The 8,789-nt window shown below is 34.4% G+C and overlaps 1 long non-coding RNA gene across 1 annotated transcript in view; it reads left to right on the forward strand.

Annotated features, from left to right (window-relative positions):
* The window catches only part of LOC107681437 (uncharacterized), a 17,357-nt gene extending 10,800 nt beyond the window's left edge, over nucleotides 1-6,557 (forward strand). The window contains exon 3 of the long non-coding RNA XR_001633250.1: nucleotides 6,546-6,557. This is a non-coding gene — a long non-coding RNA (uncharacterized LOC107681437). The remainder of the gene's footprint in view (nucleotides 1-6,545) is intronic.
* Nucleotides 6,558-8,789: the final 2,232 nt, after the last annotated feature.

The following is an 8,789-nucleotide window of genomic DNA, read 5'->3' on the forward strand; positions in this document are numbered from 1 at the left end:
TGTTAGAACGAGCCGTTTTAGATAGGCGTGGCTGACTCTTAACTTTTATAAAGAATATCTCTTTGGATTTGAGACTTTAGTCTTTGCAACTTTACAGATCTTCTTTATGCACCAAGAGCTTGTAACACTCCAAAGTGAAAGGAAAAAATTAAATCGCATCATATGACCCCTTTAAATTATTTATTAGGATCAGCAAAGTTGTCAATATGGAAAACCAGGAAGAATAAAATATTAGGTACTGGTTCAGTCAATGCAGAGTATGTTTTGAAAGGGTTGGTTGCTGCTCAAATTAAAATTAAGTTTTTATATTTTAAAATGGTTAATAATCTGTTAGAATTTTCAACTATGGACTGTGGGAACAGTTTTGTGTGAAGTTGTAGATGAAGTGCTGATTTTACATTTCTAATGTAGAGAAAGTTTTAACTGATTATTGTGTTTTTTGTTTTTGTATTATAGTGTAATATTGATGAATTAATTGAGAGATAACAGATATCTAACAGAAAATTGTTTCTCTGTACTTTTTCTTTTCTTTTCAAATCCTTCTAGTCATTGTATTATTCTGTAAGCAACTTTTATAGAGGCTTTTTATATATATATATATATATATTTTATAGAGAGAATATTTTATATTATTTATTTAATAATAAGCCTGTGAGCCTCTGGGTAAGGATGCTGATGGATTATGGGTTTGCTCTATGCCCTGCTCTTGCTGACGCACTTTATTGGTGTTGAGGATGAGCATGTAACCATTTATATAATTGTTGTATTAAAGTCAGTGTGCCCCTGCCTTGCTGGCACTTGTCCCTGGATCAATGTGAAGAAAATGTAATAAATGAATAGTATAGACCACCCCCTCCCCACTCTTAGAGGTGGCTTATCAGTGACGGGGACATTTTGCTGTAGATTATTGCACCAATGTCATTTATGGGCCCTATGATAGTCTCTCTCTCTCTCTCTCTCTCTCTCTCTCTCTGTGTGTGTGTTTTTGGAGTGGGCTGTTTCAAACAAAAGAAATTCAATTTGAAATGGATTTCTTGCTCTCTGCCTGTTCAGCCTTTACTCTTATGTTCACAAGTAGCGATAAATCACAATCTTTTGGATTTGTTTCCTTTTATCTCATCTATAGAGCTCTTTGAAGCCAAACAGGTGTTAGTCTGGTGTGGTGAGTGTTGTCAAAGGGCAGGCATCATCACTTGAACTCATGGCTGAGGGATTACATGTGCTTTTGTATAGACAGATTTGTGACTTTTGACCTGCTGTTTGGAGGAGCTTAATGTTAATGTTATTTTCACTTGGCCATTAGGTGAGGCATTCACAGTGCTATTCTGTGCTTGCATTTTTATATTTTTGATATGTAACATGCAATGTACTCAGTAAAACAGTTCCTGCTCAGTTTGTTCACATGAGATGACTTGGGAGATGACAGCGATGACAGAATCTCATTAATCTCATGTAGGAGGGGACGTTCTTCCAACCTTGTGCAGCGTTCCCTAAAAGTTCTCTAAAGGTGACGAAAGTCTTGAACCTTTACAGAACATTAGGGAAATTCCTAAAATGTCCTCTTTTGGTTCTGAAAGTGCTGCAGTTCAGTGTTCTTAATATGACTTTAGGGGGACATTCCATTTTGGTTATTCTATGGTCACATAGCAACGTTACAAAAAGGACATTTGGGACATTAAAAGTTTCCATATGGTCCCCTGTAAGTCAGATAGGGACGTTTCATTCGGGACTCACTGCAACATATATTCCTGAACCATTTGGAAACATTGGTTAAGAAACACTAATTTCACTTATAGGTGAAATGCAAAGTTCTCATGAAAATAATAAGAAAATAAATTACAATAAAATTGTAAATCCTTACTATCTCTCATTTCCCTATATTTGTGGACCATTTGATACCTGGCGTTTCAAACCAATCACAAAGCTCCTGGGCGGCATATGCCCCAATAGCGGAAGCAGAGGGGAGGGGAGGGGCATCCACCTATCCCAACCTCCGTTGATCCAGACCGAGACTTTTTTTTTCTTCACCAGCAGAGAGTCAGCAAGCAGCAGCAGCTTCTATGGTTCTACAAGTAGCATTATGTCTGTTAATTTAATTATCTGTCATGTAAAGTTATTTTAATAATAGTTTTCTGATAAAGAAGCAAACGTGGTACAAAGATAAATGTACCATTACTACTTATCTGAACAAAGCTAATGCTGTGAACATACTTTGCAAAACCAAATTAAGTATTAAAATTTAGCAACATGATCTCTTGAGAATTCGTATCTATTTCATTTAAAATGGGGTTCTACAAAATGTACATTTACTTATGTTTGCATAGACACTGAAACATGATGTATTTACATAATCTAAACAATACTTACATACTGACAAAACCTAAAACGTACATTAATGTATAAACCACTTCACAGACTTACAAATCCTTATGAATATTGCAATCTCAGCATTAACAATTTTATTATTTTGCATTTGATGTCATAGCATTTTGCATTTAATGTTTGCAAGTGCATTTATTAAATAAAGTTTACTCATTTACTTAATATTAAATGATAACATTTCATTCTGTTCTGTGTGATTTCTGCTGCCAACTCGTTTTGAATAATACACAGTGTTCAACAAGACTACAAACACTTAAAATTAATAACATTTCTGCCATTGTTTAACCATTTTTTTATTATGTAATATTTATTTTGTTTGCCGTGGAACATAAAAGCCGTTTACTTCAACATGCTGTGACTGATAATAGAACCTTAAAACCCACTAAAAAAAACAACATATTTATCAAAGGAATCAATTTCATTTGTGAGGTGTAATCCAAATCTTCAGAATCCATATGACTGCGAGAAACAGACCCAAATTCAACCCTTTATTCAGCTATCTTCATCTCCATCCTCAGCAGCGACCGCATAAGCATCAAAGCCTGTGCCAGGGGTGTAGCGTCTGGGTATGTAGGTGCAAATGGGCCCGGGAAGATTGGGGGCCCGCCAAGCCAAAGGGGAAATTTTAATTGAAAAAAGGGAACAAATATAGAGCCCTGCACTTGCTCGGCCCTTGTCTGACAGCTTATCAGAATTCTCCGACCGAGTCTGACCTGAGCCCGCGTGTCTTTTCTCTCTCTCTCTCTTCCCCTTTACACAGCTGCTGTTGCAGCAATAAAAATAGTTCAGTTTTGGTTTTTAATGGCAAAGTGGTTATATTTCGTTTCGTTTCTTTATTAAGTTCATTTAGAAACATGACTGGAACACTTTGTTAAATTCAAGTTTTTGTTTTTTAAAATACCAAGCGGCCAGCGCCAGACAGTGAGTGAGCTGAGCATATGTTTGATCAGTTTAGCCTTCTCAAATAAACACGATTTGAGACATAAAAAACCATGCATTTCACAATATAAATTTAAATATTTAAGATAAATATGTGACAAATATTGTTTGTGCGAAGAGTGGAAGATGAAGCGCACTTTGCAGGACATGGAGGCGCCAGCGCGATCACTTGCATTTTTTTCTTAAGAGTGGAAACTTAAAATACACCATAATTTTTCCTCATAAAGGTAAGAGTATACATCATTCTTAACTGCAAAGTGTCTACTTTTATTTGTGTTCACTCACAATATTAACAAAACGTTGTGCTTTTGTAAAATAAATAAAACAAACAGGGTGGCTTTCTGCAGTCACAGTCTTGTGCAGAAACGCTTCACAAAAACTGAAACGAAACTCAGCAAATACTTGCCTCACTGACATGATAAATATATTTCTGTCATGACAACTCTCAGAGGGATTGGCATGGTAATGTACATGACAAACTTAATGTATTTGGTCTTTGCAGAATAGATCTACTACGCAGCTGCTGCGGCAGAGCAAGTTTGAAGCAAATCGAGTGAAAATAAGATGCTGAATTCAAAGCGTTTTAAAAAGTAACACACTTCCTGCTGCCAGTTGGTGGCGCTAAGGCATAAAATTTTGTAAATTCATGAAACTAACCATATTTTCTCAGAATGACTTGTTCTCTGTATGTAAAAATTTTTGAAGTGTTTGGAAGCTGCACTTTAAAGATTTAAGAAAATTACTGCTATCTTTTTTTACTGTTACTTTAATAAATCGCCATTGCAACACCGTTCAAGATATCCTATATCTGTTCGCAATTTAGTATCTTCAGTATATTGGCATCATGTAGACAAAGTTTGATGTGAATTGCTTGTTTCTCCTGGATGGAGTATCTAAAATTACACTGCCTGATTTTTCCAAAAATCCACATTCAAAGCAAAATAGCTGACTTCCTGTTAGTCGTAGCTGATGACTGTAAATTAGAAAGTTGTCCGTCTTAATGAGAACAATGTATGTACCAAATGTATGTATCAACTTTTGTCAAAACGTGGCGCTATAGAGTGCCTCCTCCACACCCTTTTATGAGCTTTTGCCAGTGTCTGTCTGTCATTAATACTGATTTGTGTGTTGAGTTTCATGAAATTCTATGCATTTTAGATATTAATATTCCCTTAACAGTTTTACATTGGCTGTGTTTTGACATTATTCTGATGAAGTCTGAAGCAAATCGAGTAAAAATAAGATGCTGAATTCAAAGTATTTTGAAAATGACACACTTCCTGCTGCCAGTTGGTGGCACTATAACTTTGACTCCCAATAGTCACATCTATGCGATTGGCATCATACAACGAACAAACACCTGAAGTTTGATCAAAATCAGACAATGTATGTGGATGTTATTAGACACTTCCTGTTTCTCATTTCTCGCCATAACTTCATCGCCTCGCCACGGGCAAACCTTTCGAGATGTCAAAAATCCCTTCGCAATTTAGCATCCCCAATGTCTTGAGAGCATGTTCACTGAGTTTGGTGGGAATTGGTTGGAAATCCTCAGAGGAGTATATCAAATTCCAGAGCATGCGCTTTTTAAACAGCCCTGAATAGCCAACTTCCTGTTGGACGGAGCCTATGACATGCAGTGTGAAAGTTGTTCAGCTCAATGAGATCTATATGTGTACTGAGTTTCATATGAATACGTGCAAGTATGTGTGAGATATACATCAAGTTTTCAGACTGTGTCCCAGGGGGCACTGTAGAGTCCCTTTGCCACGCCTGGGTCCCAGCCTCTGCGGCATCCTAATGGCCACAGATTCCAACGTGTGTGCCAATTTTTAAGAGTTTTTGAGCGTGTTAAGGCCCCCTTTACATTTTTTTAAGAAAAATAAAAAAATATATAGCTGCAAGCAGCGATGGTGGGCCCAAGCCATCAGTGCAAACGCCACCCCGGTGCCATCAGGAAAACTGTGCCCAGCGGGCACATGCATTTACAGTAACCCTCTGACAGTTTGGTTTTCAGGGATACGGCAATTAAAGGGTTAATCCAAACCATCAAGACTGTGAAACACACATACACAGAACAATAAATAAAACGTTAGTAACACTTCACAATAAGGTTTCAGTTATTAACATTAACTATATTAATTAACATGAACAATAATTATATAGCATGTATTAATGTTCAAAACAAACATTCAAAAAAAAATTATCTGTTAACATTAGTTAATGCACTTTGAACTAACATCAACAAATATTAATAAATTCTGTGAAAATATATTGTTAATTGTTAGTTTATGTTAGTTAATGAATTTACTAATGTTAACAAATGAGACCTTATTATAAAGTCTTACCAAAACCTTTAATGATTTACACCATGTGCATAATTATTAGGCAAGTTGATATTCTGATGATATTTTTTCCAAGCACATTTTACCAATTCCAAACCACATCAATCTTAATAACTACTATTAATTTTGTATTTAATAATTTATGAGTGATATATAATTGTCCATGAAGGCTGGAAGAGAAAAACTCCTTATGTTCAGGTGTGCAGAATTATTAGGCGATTTTCTTTTACAGATGAAATGAACCAAAAATGAGGTTTAACTCAGACTGAAAAGTCAAAAATTGTTAAATCCCCATGAGAAATATTAAAAACTAATGCAATACAGAAACTGCAAAGTTAAGACATGACCACTGGACAAAAAAATGCTCACTGGGACAGCAGGGTCAGAAAAAAACAGGTGGAGAAGAAAAGACACACGTTAACTGCAAAAGAATTAAGAATTAATGTGAAGATTCATTTTTAGTCAATTCTGCAAGACAGCCTTTTCAGGATAGGAAATGGAATAAAAATGAGCTCATAAAACTTACTGCCAAATTCTGGAAGATAAATTCTTCAAACAGTGGTACAAGAAGATGTGGTGCTGGTCCTTCAAAAGTCACTCAAAACTTATCTGTCCATAAAGCCTATAAAAAATTTGTCTTAATATACAGTATTTCACAATACTTCAGCATGTTATTCTAATTAAGTGAGGGTAATTTTTAGGATTTTTTACCCAAGCAAAGTCTCTCAGAACCTAACACCTTGTAATTCTGGAGACTCCAGGAAAGTGGCAGTTCTGGAAATTTGTGGTGCTGGAGACTAAATGCTTCCTGATGGTTTCACACCTAATTCTTCATATTAATTATTCATTCTTTTGCAATTAACGTTTGTCTTTTCTGAGTTCTGCTTTTTTCTGACCCCGCTGACCCAGTAAGCATTTTGCTGTCCAATGGTCATGTCTTAATTTTGAAATTTCTGTATTGCCTTAGTTTTGAATATTTCTCATGGGGATTTAATAATTTTTGACTTTTCAGTCTGAGTTAAACCTCTTTTTTGGCTCATTTTATCAGTAAAAGAAAACATGCCTAATAATTCTGCACACCTGAATTTAAGGAGTTTTTCACTTCCAGCCGTCAAGCACAATTATATATCACTCAAAAATTATTAAATACAAAATGAATAGTAGTTATTAAAATTGATGTGGTTTAGAATTGGTCAAATGTGCTTGGAAAAAAAACACCATCAGAATATCAACGTGCCTAATAATTATGCACTTGGTGTATACGCATTTTTAACGATTTTATTGATCTATAAGCTTTTGTGAAATATTTTTGCCTGCATTGCAGATTAGTCCATCTGTGAGCTGAACTGGTTTACTGTTACATCAATGAGATGATGTCAATTCAGATGAATGTCATATCACAAGATGTTATAGGTCTTGATTAGTTTCAAATTAGTTTCAAATATTATTTGCAGCACAAAAAAATTATAATCCCATGTGTTTGTATCTTGTATCTTTTATACTTTTTATGTTGTAATTAACATAATTATTAACCTAATTATATAAAATTATTTTGTCAGTGCCCTACAAATTAACTGGTTATAGGATTTTTTTGGCCCTAAAACTGACAGAAAAGGATAAGGCCGAAGAGATTTCTTAAGCTGTAATGACAAAAAAAAAAAACACACAAACAACAACAAAAAAATACTGATTATTTTTTCTGGTGATTAAAGAGATCTCTCTCTTAGAAAAGTCTCTCTCTCTCTCTCTCTCTCTCTCTCTCTTTCACCCACCCCCTCACTCACCCCTGGAAATTTGTGGTGCTGGAGACTAAATGCTTCCTGATGGTTTCACACCTAATTCTTCATATTAATTATTCATTCTTTTGCAATTAACGTTTGTCTTTTCTGAGTTCTGCTTTTTTCTGACCCCGCTGACCCAGTAAGCATTTTGCTGTCCAATGGTCATGTCTTAATTTTGAAATTTCTGTATTGCCTTAGTTTTGAATATTTCTCATGGGGATTTAATAATTTTTGACTTTTCAGTCTGAGTTAAACCTCTTTTTTGGCTCATTTTATCAGTAAAAGAAAACATGCCTAATAATTCTGCACACCTGAATTTAAGGAGTTTTTCACTTCCAGCCGTCAAGCACAATTATATATCACTCAAAAATTATTAAATACAAAATGAATAGTAGTTATTAAAATTGATGTGGTTTAGAATTGGTCAAATGTGCTTGGAAAAAAAACACCATCAGAATATCAACGTGCCTAATAATTATGCACTTGGTGTATACGCATTTTTAACGATTTTATTGATCTATAAGCTTTTGTGAAATATTTTTGCCTGCATTGCAGATTAGTCCATCTGTGAGCTGAACTGGTTTACTGTTACATCAATGAGATGATGTCAATTCAGATGAATGTCATATCACAAGATGTTATAGGTCTTGATTAGTTTCAAATTAGTTTCAAATATTATTTGCAGCACAAAAAAATTATAATCCCATGTGTTTGTATCTTGTATCTTTTATACTTTTTATGTTGTAATTAACATAATTATTAACCTAATTATATAAAATTATTTTGTCAGTGCCCTACAAATTAACTGGTTATAGGATTTTTTTGGCCCTAAAACTGACAGAAAAGGATAAGGCCGAAGAGATTTCTTAAGCTGTAATGACAAAAAAAAAAAACACACAAACAACAACAAAAAAATACTGATTATTTTTTCTGGTGATTAAAGAGATCTCTCTCTTAGAAAAGTCTCTCTCTCTCTCTCTCTCTCTCTCTCTCTTTCACCCACCCCCTCACTCAATTAACATGAACGTGACCATTTTTATTTATTAACATTAAAAAGATTAGTAAATGCTGTAAAAATATATTGTTCAATGTTAGTTCATGTTAGTTAATGCATTACCTAATGTTAACCTAAGAGACCTTATTGTAAATTGTTATCAACATGTTTTCTGATCTATAACCATTTTTAAAAATTATTTTAATAACCTATAAGCATTTGTGAGATAATTATATAAAATATTTTACCAGTAAAGTACACATTAACTTATTTTTATGTCAAGTCAAGTCACCTTTATTTATATAGCGCTTTTAACAATACAGATTGTGTCAAAGCAACTGTACAGCA

This window comes from Sinocyclocheilus anshuiensis, unplaced genomic scaffold (genome assembly GCF_001515605.1).
Source record: "Sinocyclocheilus anshuiensis isolate Anshui unplaced genomic scaffold, SAMN03320099.WGS_v1.1 scaffold2612, whole genome shotgun sequence".
Classification (NCBI taxonomy): Eukaryota; Metazoa; Chordata; class Actinopteri; order Cypriniformes; family Cyprinidae; genus Sinocyclocheilus; species Sinocyclocheilus anshuiensis.